General features: G+C 41.1%; 1 protein-coding gene across 1 annotated transcript in view; it reads left to right on the forward strand.

The window, feature by feature from the left end:
• The window catches only part of Synpr (synaptoporin), a 315387-nt gene that overhangs the window by 28023 nt on the left and 272156 nt on the right, over nucleotides 1-15208 (forward strand). The window lies entirely within an intron of this gene.

Genomic DNA, 15208 nt, shown 5'->3' on the forward strand with positions numbered 1-15208 from the left:
CTTATAGAGAACATGGCGGCCGTGAGACTTCAACATACATGAACAGGACTAAGAGATGGCAGATTGCTAGCTAGCACTCACAGTCGGTAGCTCATGTGAAGATAGGAAAATCATTGAGTGTAGACATTTCTTCTCTTCACTTTAAAAAAAAATTAGTCACTTCATAAACTTGATATTTTGGACTCTGCCAGCAATTTTTCTTTCACAGTTTTTTAAAAGTATCATCATTACCTTAAATTAACTTGTCTCCCATAAAGCTGGATGGTACCTTTAAATATTACCATGTAAGTGTAGTTAATAAAACCTTCTCATTCAATAGTTTTGGGCATTTAACTATCAAAACTATCTGTTACAAATGGCTAAAGGACCAATGCACACAGAGACATATATGCACAGACACACAGGCATGCACACACACACATACACACACAATACACACACACAAACGCATACACAGAACCCAACTTATTTTGGAGACATGTACTGGTTAGCATTTGTCAGCTTGATACAAGCTAGAGTCCCTTGGGAAGAAGGACCACAACTGAGAAATCGCTAACATCAGATTTGCCTATGAGCTTTCCGTACAGCATATTCCTGAGTAATGGCCAATGTGGAAGAACCCCTCCTACCTCAGACCACATGGCCTCTGAGCCAATGGCCCCAGGTTACATAAGAAAGCTAACTGAGCCATTCATGGGATGCAAAGCAATAAGTTGTGTCCCTCTGTGTCCTCCATCTCAGTTCGTGCCTCCAAGTCTCTGCCATGGTTCTCTTGGTGGGTGATGGACTGAGGTCTGGGACTGGTAAGATTAAATAAACTCTTTCCTCTCTGACTTGATTTCAGTCATTGTGTCTTACCATGGCAATAGAAACCAAGCTAAGACATAACTTGCAATCTTAAGTGAGTACATTTGCCTATCATCCTTGTTCTGGGAATATTAAAAAAAAAAAAAAGAAAGTTCTTTATTCTGGAGAGTAATAACATTTAAATAGCAAATTTTCTGGAAAAAATAATAGCTGGGTTAATTTTTATAGGATTTTCAATAGTTTTCAATAGTTGCTGGCAGACCCTATAGGGAGAAACACTGAAGACCTAATGAGAAGGACAAGGGTAGCAATGGCGCTACTTCCCCACTAGGAACAGCGACATTTTAGTGAACTGTTAAGTAACAACAGTTAACAAAAAATGCAAGTCAGAAACAGGGGTTAGATTGGAAATTACTGGTCATTTGGTTATAGTTTCCTCTTTAACAATGCCTGCCATGTGAAGCCTCAGACCACAGCAGCCGAGGAGATGACCCATGACCCTACCCAGTAATGGCTGTGGAATTGAACTCCCCAGCTCCACTTGACCCTGAGCCAACTGTAGCCTGAGCTAACATACCATTTGAGACACCGAGTCACCACCATCGAGCTAACCTAACCCTGGACCCCTCACCTTCAGAAATCATGCAAGACTGTAAACTCTTATTATTTTAAGTGGCAAATTCCAGAACTAATTTGCTACTCAGCCATTGATAAGCAACAAAGTTGACGGAGGAAAAAAGTTTATTCTTTATAGCATGAATAATCAAATGTTTACATGGTGAGTATGAGATTTATGTTTTAGGTATTTTCTCCATGCAAACCTTATGTTTTCTTCAGTTTTTCAAACTACACAATGACTAATCACACCACCGAGAATGTGTACACACAGAGATGATGGGTCACAGGGGCTCCCACCCCATCTTGGGTAGCTAGACTTCTCCACACCTGTTAGTCTCTTCATCCTCACCCACCAGCATCTAACCCACTCCTTAGGTATGGTTTTGAAGCCTTGTCTCCACCTCTTCCATTTATTTCAGACTCGTCTCTGTTACCCTGAAGGCTTTTCGATTTTTTTCCTTCACAGCTTCCTACAAGAGTAACATTTGTACCTTCTTTATTTTTTTTTGTTGGTTCCTGGGACAAAGACTGCTGTCTTATTCATCTCAAGAGTGAATGTCGAGGCTCCTTGCTTTGAGGTGCTGACTCACGTTCAGTTGCAGCCCTCAAGCACAAGTCTCAGGAGAAGGAACCAAATGTGTCTCTCCTGAGGAGCCTAGATTTGCTCCCTTTCTGTCTAAATCTGAGATGATGGTGTGCTCTTCACTGCTGAGAAATCAGTCAAAACTCTCCCTCCCCCCTGAAAAGGAGTATATCCACTTTGCCCACTTCCAGGTTGTTTCAGGCAAATGAAAGGCCTTGCACTTGGGATACATGTGATTTTAATCACAGATTTCATATCAATTTGCTTTAGATTTGAGGAAGACATATTTTTGACCTGGGGAAGGCAGGAGGGAGGATTTTCCTCCCTCAAATGTCGTGTGTGTGTGTGTGTGTGTGTGTGTGTGTGTGTGTGTGTGTGTGTGTGTATGTGTGTGTGTGTGCGCGCGCGCTCCTGTGCACACTCCAGTGTATGAGCGTATACACATGCGTATATGTATATATATGCATATATACCTGATACATCTTAATCATATCCATACCCAATTTCCCATCCCCACTTTCCCTCAGTCCCCACAAGACTGCCCTCCCCCACTGTCATGCCCACTTTAAAAAAGAATCAGAGCTTAGTGCTGCCTGCTTGGGCACGCCTGTGGGGCCATGCACTTGAGCACAGAAACTTACCAGCAATCACACCTCTGAAGAAAAATGACTTCCTGCTCTATCAGCCACCAACGATCTAGGGGGGGAAGGGCCATGCTGGAAGCTGACAGGCTCCATCTTGTGCAGGTTTTAAGGTGACATCATGCTACGGGTTCACGAATGTAACAACCACGCCATGTCCATGGCCCTAGTGCTGCATGGTTCTTGTACTTGTGTCCAGCTCTTACATTTCTTCCAACCTTCTGCTCGATCCCCTGAGTCCTGAGATGGGGGCTGATATTCAGGGCTGAGCACTCAGCACTTCTTCATTCTCACTTTGGCCAGTGGGGAGTTTCCGCACTAGCCACTACCTAGTGCAAGCAGAAGCTTCTCTGCTGACGGCTGGGAGCACCCCCACTCAAGGGGCATAGGACACGCAGAAAGCAGCTTGACACCACATCTACTGAACCCAAAACCAATAGTGAGTTCTCCCTCGCTTACAATTTCCCCAACCCCGTGGGGCTTTGACCAGCTTTACAGAGCAGCCATGAGTTCCCTCCTGAGGCACAGACCTCACATTAAAATAAGATGTTTCTAGTGAAAGCCACCATCTTTAAAAATGACTTTAAACGTGTTCAGTAATGTATTAAGAGAGCTCTGAGTTTAGTTACTTTGTTTCTTTATATGGCATCCCAGAAATTGTGTAGTAACACAGTCATATTTTATCATTGACTGAATTATAATTTCAGAAGTGTTCCAAACTCCTCCCCCACCTTCGCCCTTTAATTAGCCACTTCACTGGCCTCTAGTCGGCCTGGCTATGGGCCCTTCCTGTCTCTGCTCACCCCTCCTATGTCTTCCTGTCAAATAATTTCTTTTTTTAGTTGTAACTGAAGGAAGTCTCCACAGGAGCCGTTTCTAATGCTGATAATGAGCCCTGAATTTACAAGTTCTATAATTTTGATTCTCATATATTAAAATTTATTAAAGGAGGTCAGACAGTGAGATGATGTGAGACATCCTGTCCTGATAAGGTTCCTAGGAGGGAGCCTGCTCAGCAACTTCATTTTAGAGAAAAAAAGCAATGACTGATCAAAATGCAGCCGGTACCCAGGCTCTAATCGACAGCTGACACCAGTCTAGAGAAAGGCACACTTTATAGCTTTGAATCTCACTTGTGTGATGGAAAAATGTGAAATAAGGACTTTTACCAAGGTAAATGACACTAAAGGACAAAAAAAGCACTCTCAGTAATAGTAATAATTATTTAAGCCAAAAAAAGAAAGGGGTCTGTAAGCATCACATATAAAACTACTGAAGTGCAGTGTCTTATGTTGACTGATGCTTCCATTGAGAGTCAAGAGCACTTTGGGTACTTTTGTTTCTTCTTTAGCTTTAGAATTTGCCATTGTGGTTTCAGCATAGAAAGCATCAAATATACAGCAGGTATCCAGTAAATATCACTTTAAACATAATTTACCTAAGCATTTCATTTTTACACAATTTTATTGAGATAGGATTGAAATATATAAACCGTATTAGCAATTTGAGAAATAGTTGCCCACCTGTTTGAAACATGTGCATGTGTGTACATGAGTGTGTGTGCATGTGTACGTGTGTGTGTGTGTGTGTGTGTGTGTGTGTGTGTGTGTCTGTAGACCAGCAACCAGGCGCCCCTGAGTCATTCCTTAGGTTTCATCCACTTTGTTTTTCAGATAGGGTCTCTCATTGGTCCAGAGCTCACCAGCTAGGCTAGGCTTGTTTTCATTGAGCCTTGGGGAATGCCAGTCTCTGCCTCTCCACTTAGACTACAGACATGTACCACCATGCCCTCTTCCTTTTTAAAGTGAGAATGCTAGGAGCATGAACGCAGAGTTTGACACTTGCATATCAAGCACTTTACCAATGAGACTATTTCTCCAGGCCTTGTCTTTGTTCTTGAAAGTCTTTGTAAGCTGTGAGGGATTTTGTTTCAAGTGCAGTCTCTTTTACTTGCATTGATGCCAATAAAAAGTATTCTATAATTCTAAATTTTCCCTTTTTTTCTTCCAAGTTTCATATAAAATATTTTCATCATATTAATTGAACAATTTAACCACAATCCATCTGATGTTGTTTCCTTCCTGTCTGTCTTACAGGGTGCTTCCTTAGACTCCTTCAATCCATGGGACTATACTGTTTCAACATCTCATCAAGTCTAGAGTTTCATTCAGTGATGCATTTTATACTTTTCTCTGGTTACAACCCCCAGTCTCCAAACTTTCCTGTCTGGACTCCACTCCTCTCTTCCAAACTCCAATTTCTCATAGTGAGCTTCTTGAGTTTGTCCTATGGATGCTCTGTTTTTAACTGTTGCTTTAGATAATATTGATTGTAACACCTTCAAGTTCATGAGTTGTTTCCTGCAATTATATTTTGCCATTAATTGCATCATATATGTTACCTAATTATTACAGTTTTCATTCCTAGAATTTCAACTGTAACTTTTTATGGTCTTCAATGTCTCTGCTGAACTTGGCTACTGGGATGTGGTTACTACCGTCTTACTGTCATGGTTTGTCCTTTCCAGCACCTGTAATGCTTCTGTTTCAGTTTTCATCAGTTTTGCCCCTCATGGTGTGTTGTGTTTTCCTCTTCGTTTACATTCTTGATCATGTTTGCTTAGACACAGATTTTGTAAATTGTACTCTGCTAATGTGGAACTTTAAAGTTTGTGCAAATATTTGGGGAATGAGCTTACTTACTTAGAATAGTTTGATATTTTGTGGCCTTACTTTTGTAGTTTTCCTATTCTGTGGTCTTAGCTAAGTGTTCTTGCTATCTCCTTGGCTCTGAGGGCTTCGTGTGTCTACCACAGGGCTGCTTCCCAGGCCACTGTAGGGTACTGGCTGCCTTCCAGGTCCATTCAGTATGGTCCCCAACTGAATTACATGACATGTAAGCCAAGAAGCTGGCTTTCCAGAGAGAAATCAAGGAGTCACAGGCTCCAACCAGGAGGTGGTGTTGACTTGGAAACTTGGTTCAAATGTCCACTCCATTACACTGTTGGAGGGAGGCACTACTGTGTTTCTTCCTCTTGCTACCTAAGCTACCCACAATGCATGCAGATGTCACACAGTGCATTCTCTCAATTATATGTGTGAGGTTGAGTATGTGTGCATGGACAGCAGCTTAGAGAAGATGATACTTTGTGGTTTGGCTTACATATCTCCTTCTGTTTGTGGCTAGCTTTCCCCTTTCTCTAACACCCTTAGATCAATAACAAATAAGATGTAATTATGTAATCAGTTGTCATTTTGAGAAATTTTATCTACATCCTGGTAACCAGGAGCCAGTATTGGAAAGTAATGACAGAAAGAAGGAAGTGGCTGAGGATCTCCACAGGAATTTTCCATGTAGTGTCTGTAAAGTTCACCTTTAATCCCAACAGTTGGGACGCAGAGATGGGTGGATTCCTACGAGTTTGAGGTCAGCCTGCACTAAACAGTGGGTTCCAAGCTGGCTAAGGCTACATAGTGAGATTCTGTCTCAAACAAACAAACAAACAAATAAACAAACAAACAAAAAATAAGGTAGTGCGGCTATTGAAAATGGTCTTGTAGTTTTGTGTGTGTATGTATTTGTACTGCTGTATATATAGAGAGACAAATATTTTTGAAGCATTATCGTCAAACAGGATGTCATGATGTAAAAAACTACTCCAAACCCTATTGCAAATACAATTTTCCATACACACATGCATGTGCACATGCACAAAATATTTTGATTTAATTCTCTAAAGAACACAGCATAATGCAAGTGAAAGAGCATTGATAGAAAATGGAGACTGAAAACATGCCCATCTCCTGGTTACTCCCTTATAAACTTTACTTCTCTTGTGTTTACAAGGGGAAGGCAGGTAGGACAAATGGTCCCTTCTATCAAAGGTGCTGAGAATAAGTGACAGTTGAGTCCTCCGATTTACATGTGGCACCTATGTCATCTCAGCCCCTCAACCCCACTCCAAGGTCCAGGCAACATCATGGCAGAGGGACGGGAGGAGTGCAAGATCTGGAGCATGGGGACAGGTGCTTTGAAACACTCTCTTCTAGACATGGCATGACCACTGTACTTGGGAACCCAATGCAGCCATAGCTATCTGCCCAAGACCTGCACAGAGCCAAGCCTGTCGACATTCCAGCATGGACTGTGGAAAGTCAAACAGGACTCCATCCCTAGCTGAGGATCTATTGGTGTTTAATAGCTACTGCACCATGCACCTGTGAGTGGCACTTATCAAACTCTGTGGGCTATAAAAGATACAGCTGTGAAAGGACAGGGCAAAGTGGTGAAAGAAGAAGGTTCCAGAAAAAGTGGGAGTGGGATAAAAGAGATGATTAAGAGATAGATCTGATGAAAATACCTACAAAAATGTCTATGAAATTATCAAAGAATAACTACAAAGTACTTCCAGATCTAGAATTCTTATTCTCTAAATTTCTCCCAGTGATACCATATTAATAAATTCTAATGTTGTACAAATACGAAATGGACTCAACCATGCTTATTGATTAAATAATTTTAATAATACAAAATAAGATATGCTTCAAATATCACTCAGGCAATTAGTAGTACTGTTGATGGTCTGTTGAATTTTCTTTTAAAAACCCATCTTTGTCAATATGTCCATATATATGTATATGTATGTGTATGTATAAATGTGTGTATATATGTACATGTATGATATCTATATCTTGCATGTCTATATACACATGTATATTTGTAAGTTACATAAACAAGATTGACCCTCTTTGAAACTCTGTAACCTGCTGACTAAAGATTTAATTTGTTGTTATTGAATCTATAATTCACAGCATCTTACAAACTAGGATCTAGGTGCCTCCTAGCCGACTCTGTTTCCTCAATCGGCTGTCTCTTGTTCATCTTGGTCAGCTCTCTTACTTATTCATATTCTTTTTCTCCCACTCTCAGTTTCCCTCTCTCCTTCCCTCCTTCCCTCTCTCTACACTTCCTTCCCCCCATCTCCTCTACCTCCAGAAGGCCTATTTCAAATTCTGCCACATCTTCTCAAACTCTGAGGGACCTGTTTGTCAGTGCTTCCATTCCTACTTCCTGTGATCAAATTTATTAGATGACGTAGCTTGGTTCATACACAAGCTTTTCTCCCTGTTTCCTAACCAGGTAAGGGTTCCCTGCCTCCTCTTTTGTACTGAATAACTCCTGAGAGTGTGGCCTTAACTGAACTGTTGGACCATACCAAACTTTTTCCTATCTTAGGGCTGCTATTTTGGTCTTCTAGAATAATCTTCCCCTCATATTCTTAGGACTGGATGGATGCGCTTCTGTCCTTCTGGGTTCCTACCCAGATAGTCAGTCTCCCTTTACAGTTCTCTGACAGCCTCCTTTTTCACCTTGATGGATACTCCACATCAATACTGTATTTCTCTTTTAAACACTACTATTTTAAAGGTTTATGACATTAGGTGTGTGTGTGTGTGTGTATGTGTGTGTGTGTATGTGTGTGTGTGTGTGTGTGTGTGTGTGTGTGTGTGTGTGTGTGTGTGTGTGTGTGCAGGCATGTGTAGGGGTGTATGCCTGCCCCAATGCTTGTGAAAGTCAGAGAAAAAACACTGGCATTTCTTTGATAGCACTGATCTGGCAGGAATCACAAGGCTCTAAGCTCGTTCCTCTGTTTATAATCTCTTTCTTCCCCAAGTTTAGAAATATCTCTACAGAAGAAACTGTTGAAAATCATTAATTTATATCAGGGCCTCACGGAATGGTTGTTACTGTTTATGGAAAGAATGAATGGTGAATAATTGAATGAACAAATTGGCAAATATGGGAGGTCATTTCTGCTGGAGAAATCTTACCTGGGCAACCTGTGTGAACATTTGTAGATTCAATTTTGTGTCATTGGCCTTAGGAATTCTTAATTGTAATTCAGGTTATCTGAGACCATGTGCTGTCTTCTCAGCCAACTGAATCATGAAAATAAAGAAGTTTATTCAATAAGTTTCACAAAAGTATTTCTTTCCATTAGCAATGATGGTGGGAAATGAATGTATAAAAACTTTCTCATGAAACGGCCCTTATTTAATAAACATGCTGACAAGGCTTTGCTGGGATCCATTCAGAGATGAAATTACAGATTCAAAAATACTTGAAAATAGCCATGTTATTTCTACCAATCTATTGAGATTGGTAAAGATAACTAAAAAAAACCCCACTTATCATTGGTCTGTAAAAGTATTAGAATAAACCCAGATCAACGACTCAAATACTGAGTAAGTAAGGAATGCTTGTCCCTGTAACTAAGTGGCCCTTTGATACAGCTTCTCATGTTGTGGTTCCCCCCACCCCCTGCCACAGCCATTAGGTTATTTTGTTGCAACTTCATAACTATAATTTTGCTACTGGTAAGGATTATAATGTAAATGTTAGTCATGCAGAATATCTAAGAGGCCACCCACATCACAACCCAGAGGTTGAGACCCATGGTTGCAACTTATACTGCAGTGGTTGAGGAAGAGTATAGTACTGTTCCTATATGTTACTGATCAGGTGTTGTCTAGTATTCAATTGAATGCTTACCACACAAGTGAATTATTAGATTTCAAAAATCTAAATGATCTTTTTTCATATTTAATATATTTTTGAGATTTTTATACAGCAAATTTTTATCATATTAATTTCCTCCTCCAATTTCATCCTCACTTCCAAGTTCAACTTTATATCTATATAAACTCATGAAGTGTAGTTGGTGCTGCCCACATACTCTTGGATGTGTAGCCTTTCACTGGAGTATGGCCAACACATCAGGGCACACACCCTTAAAGAACACTGAGTTTTCCCTCCCTCAGCAGCTGACAATGCTGGGATTTTGACTGACTTGAGCTGGTGTAGGTTTTGTACGGGCCATCTCATCTGCTGTGAGTTCACATGTGTAGCAGCCCTGCTGTGCCCAAAAAGTACTATTTCCTGGTAGTCATCTGTTGCTTCTAGTTCTTATAGTCTTACAGTCTTCCTGCTCATCTTATACAATGATCCTGAATCATAGGAGGAGGTGGTATTATAGATGCCCTCTTTAGGAGTAACTAATCCATAGTCTCTTCTTCTCTTCACCTTGGCCATTGCAGGTCTCCATGTTAATCGCCACTTACTGATGAGGGTTGAAAATGCATTAATCTCTGAACACAGCAATAGTTCTTTAGGAATGGGTTTACTACTGTGTCCAGAGTAATGATAATAGGGTCTCTCCTGGGCCAGGTGACCTGTTTATCCGCAGGTTCTTGGCTCTGGTAATGGTTCCAGGTATGGATTCAGCTTTCTGAGTGGGCCTTAGAGACCAATAAGAAAGTGGTTGGTTACTCCCATGACAGTTCTGCCACTATTGGACCACTGGGCATGTCTCCCTAGGCTGATCATTATTTTAACTCACAGGGTTTAAAGCTGGGTAAGATTGGTGATTACTTTTCTCTTCCAGCAACATGAATAGCACAGCCCAATGCCATGAAAGCTGGACAGTAAGAATGAAAGTTTCAGGTGAGTACCAGAATCTCTCTGTGTTCAAAGATACAAGTATGTGGCATCTTTAACAATAGAGTCTTGAGTCTTACCATCAACTTCTGGAGGGCAACCAAGAACCTTAGCAATAGTGTGTGATGTTTGGAGTTCTAGGAAACCTCACTTCCAACCACTCCAGAAGGGGTGACCCATTCCTAGCACTGGGCTTTTTAGATGTTTGCCTGTGGTGTCCATTATGGGTAACTCCATTTAAACTTTTTATATATGTGTGTATATAATTTAGGAAGCTTTTACAGTAGCACATTTCCATATGACTTTTTAAATCTTGCTAATGTTAATTATCCATCCTTTTATTACCTTCACCACTCTACCCTCCCATCCCTCATCACATAAACTTTCCTACTTCCTTCTTCTTCTTCTTCTTCTTCTTCTTCTTCTTCTTCTTCTTCTTCTTCTTCTTCTTCTTCTTCTTCTTCACCCCTTTATATCACTGAATTCTATCTCCCTCTCATGAACATACACAATTCTGGGCCCTTCCTAATTCCCTGACTTCCATGGGTATTCCAGATGGAACATGTGTATCTGAAGATTTCTTGTCATTAAAATAAAATATTTGATGTTAACATTGAACATGTATTTTGCAAAAGACAAGAAAAGCATAAAGATTGCCCATTAATATAGCACTCAAAAATAACTCTTGAGACAGCCATCAGTAAGTAACACAGGCTTAATGTAAACTTCTTACATAGCTCAGCATGGTCTTGGCATCATATCATTTTGCCTCAACCTGGAAGGGCTGAGATTATAAGTGTACCATCATACATGTTAGCCAAGATTACTAATTGAATGTTGTTGCTGTATCATTGTTTAGTTAGACCTCATATATGAAGAAATTAGGTGCCTCTCCTTTTCTATATTTTAAGACTACAATGAACAACTTCATGTGTATGTTTAATTATTTATTGGTTGTAATTTCTTAAAATGGATTAATGGGGCAATGGGAAGGGAGCACTGGTTAGTTCAGTTCTGCTAAAATGATGCCAAGGTAAAGAAAAATGAAAATCACTGTGTGTCCCTACACATCTTAGGAAAATATTTCTAATTCTTCTCATAGAAATTTGTGACAAAGCTAAGGAAAGCTATATTCAGGCTCCTAGTGGACCACTAAAACAAGCACACCTTATTAAGAAGTGAAAAAACAACTCCTAAGAGAATGTGGAGATCCAAGACTTACAGTGTCTATGTGGGCTGAGAGGCAGGACCCAGGTTTAGCTCCTCTCCTCTTGTGTCTACAGAATTTAGAAAATTCCATGGTACATAGCAACATATTAGGTGATATTTTGTCAATGGCTGAGAGATTGAATGAATAATTGTTAACAAAGTGGTGTAAGAGAACTTTTAGACCCTGACAGCTCATGTGATCATTTTAGGTAACATGCTTTTATATCATATACTGACTTTTTCATGTAAATGGCACCATTGTAAGAAGCAGACAAGTATTTTTATCTTAGTTTTGTGATTTACTAGGTGACTTCCTTAGTTCAGTTGACTCTGGGGTGGGATCCCGTAGGTTCACCAATTTGGAGAGCCAGAAACAGTAACAGTGACACAAAACAAGTGTCCTAGACAAGTCAAATTTGTCATGGGACACATGCTCGATGTACACCGCATTCTTAATTCAGAGGACCCGAATAACTAGGTGTAAAGTTTAAGTTTAATGCCCTGAGATATTTCTTTCAAATACAGACATGACCTTATATATTTCAGAACTTAATTTTAGAAAATACCAGTATTATAAAATTTTTATTTTGTGAACTCATAAATAACAAATGCTTGCTCTATTTCTGACCTTTAAATACTATTACACTTAAAATATTCATTATTTACATTATGTGTATTGTATAGACCTGAGTGTGTTTGTGTATACCATGAGTGAACAAGTGTGTGACTGAGGCTATACTGGAATTGTCATTACAAATTATAAGCTACCAGTGTGGATACTGGGAGCCAGACCCAGATCCTCTGCAAGAGTAGAAGCTACTCCTAACTGCTGAGCCATCTCTCTATCTCCATATTACCCTTTGTGTTTGTTACCTTACTATATACATAATGTTTTTATTGTCAAGTATAAGGATGCTGAAGAAAAACTCTCAAGAAGAAAGTGGTTGTCTCCCAGAGTTGGTGTTCTGAGAACGGCTTCAAATATTTCTGCAATATCCATTTCTATGCCAACACATACTAATGCCATTGTTGTTGTATAAATAATGAAAGTCAAGACATGTGTGGATGCTTAGAAAGGAAAATTAGTTTTGAACCCCTGAAGGATGGGGTCGCAGTGCTGTTTTATTTGTGGCTTGAGCAGACATTTTCTTGCTGGGTGCATTTATTCTGCAGTGGCACACAGAGAGGGAAAAAACTCCCTCTGTTCTCTTAGGGAGAAGAGTCTAAACCTTTGGTCCCATATGTAGATAGGGAGTTCCATGTATCTGCACACCTGTGCACATGGCCAGCCAATCTGAACATGAGAAAAATACTGGGCCAAGGTTCCCTTGCACCAGGTCTGGGCAAGCTCCCAGGGCCCACCTGAAACTCCCTTGAAGAAGGCAACTAAAAGACATGATGGTAGGCTCACTCCCAGGGTGTCAGCAGCTCTCCGCTCTGAGAGGGTTGGAACTGTGACTCTTCCTTCTGCATGTTTACAGCTTGCCTGTCACCATGGGAGTGCACTGTTGTTACAAGTTTAATTAGGTCTGTTTCAAAGGGCTTCAAGGAGATGTGCATGGCCAGAATACTAGAAAGGCTTTTTTTCATGAGGGATGAGATAAGACTGGCTTTGTGTTGTGGAGGGACACTGCAGTGTGACTTCACGGCTGAAAGGAGCATAGGCTATGCCTGTAGATGTTCACCAGGTGCATATAATTCAGAAAGCACAGTCAGATGACACACGGAGGGGGCAAGCATGCACATCCAAGTACCACTCTGCCTTCTGGAATGTACTGTTCTCTGCAAGTTTTCAGAGAGGTAATGTTTTCCCACTATATAGACCAAGAAGCAGGCTCGTGAAAGCAAAGGCCTGTCGTGAGAACACTGTGACAATAGGGCAAGGTTTAGAATCACATTTCCATGAGATCCAGAATCTATGCTTAAAAAGAGCAAGCTATGTCAGGCAGGCTGGCCCACCTCACAGTCCTCCTGCTGCTTCTGCCTCCTCAACACTGAGATAGAGCTGAGTACTACCATTCCTGATAAACCTGTGCATTTGGGGCACGTGTGTTTGTGTGTGTGTGTGTGTGTGTGTGTGTGTGTGTGTGTGTGTGTATGTGTTTAGTGGTATGGTGTGTAGTATAGTGTGTGTGTATGTTTTGTGGTGTGGTGTGTGTGTATGTGTGTGTGTGCTGTGTGTGTGTGTGTTTAGTGGTGTGTGGTGTGTGTGTGTATGTTTTGTGGTGTGTGGTGTGTGCTGTGGTGTGGTGTGTGTGCACATGTGTGTGAGTGTATGTCTTGTATATAATGTGTGTGTGTGTATAATGTATTGCATAGTGAATGTTGATATACTTAATGGTATTGCTGATTAATGGAAGCTTTTACAATACTGGCAATGCTTGTTTGGGTCAGCTAGTACTGTCCATTTGCTTACAAGTAAAAAAGGGAAATATCAAGGTACAAGGTTACTTTCTCAAGATCCCTTGGTCTTTGTGTTAAAGTTCGGAGTCATTTATGGGGTGACAGCAAAATTCTAAGCCCTTTATCCTCAAGCTCACTGACTCTCCATCATCTAAGTGAACCTACACAGAGGCAAAGAAACATACAAGTCTCAGAAGAGATGAGAAAGTCAAGAGCAGCAGCCTGGGATGGTTGCTTGTGCTTCAGGCATTTCTGCTTCCTGAGAGTCCCTGATGGGCAGAATCCCAAGGACTTCTCCTTTAGTGAGCACTGCAAAGATAAGATGGGATAAGACTGAAGTCCCCAAGAGGAGGACTGTTTCCATGACTCCAGAAGGTCCCCCAGAGCAGAGGGACCCGCACAGCGACAGCCCCAGATACCAGAGAAGCTGCAGCAAGGAGCTGCTGTTATTTGTCAGGGTGCTTGGTGCTTAGGTCATCGTTGGTTTCCTGTGAGTCAACAGTTTTTTCTCATTAATGACAGAGTGTACAAAACTGGTACTAGAGGGATGGGAACGGTGCAAAAAATAATCTGTAAACTGGCACATGTGGGGGGCCGTTCTTACATTCCGGTGCGCTAGGACACTCCAACTTCTTTTCACTTGATGCCTCCAAGTTATCAACTTCGGGGTGTTTGAGTCCCAAGAGTGGAAGGTGAGTGAAGCTTTAGTTTCAGGGACCATTTATATGGAGCCTGTACTGTGGAGCTGTTAGGAAGATTAAAACCTTGAATTTATTCACTTAGCTAATGAGAAAAACACTCAGGCCAGAATGTCACAGTTCTGCTGGACAGGCTCTGCTATGGGCTAGTACTTGTGATCACTAAACTCTTAGTTACCATGCTATACTGCTTGCCAAGAGTAGGGGCAGTTGATAAAATGCCTTGAATGATATCCCAGGATGTTTGCCTTTATCCTGGGACCACACAAGCAAGTCCATAACTGAGCACAGTGTGGTGGCCCACATCTGCAATCCTAGCACAAGTATAAGGCAGAAGAATAACAAGCCAGGGCTAGCCTGGTCCATGGGGAGACTGTTTCAAAAGAAAAATTATGATGTGGACATAAGAGGGCTTGATCTGGGCATCTGAATTATTAATATGGAATTGGAATTGAGTGGATTATGAAATGGAAGTAGAGGGACCAATTATAGGACTACTGCAACTGTCTGTGTAAAAAGGTATGCCCAAGTGAGGTGTGTGTGTGTGTGTGTGTGTGTGTGTGTGTGTGTGTGTGTGGTTCCAAAAGCCTGCTGTATCATCCTAAGTGGAGAAAAGGGAATGCATGTGAATGTCTGGCTAGGGATTGGCAAGGATGAGCCGTCATGCTCATAAGGCTGAGCCCGTACTAGAAAATGAGGCTGTCTGCTGTGGAATATGCTGGCCAGGCTGCAGTCGAGCCAGCTATTTAGTA

Source organism: Acomys russatus, chromosome 3 (genome assembly GCF_903995435.1).
Source record: "Acomys russatus chromosome 3, mAcoRus1.1, whole genome shotgun sequence".
Classification (NCBI taxonomy): domain Eukaryota; kingdom Metazoa; phylum Chordata; class Mammalia; order Rodentia; family Muridae; genus Acomys; species Acomys russatus.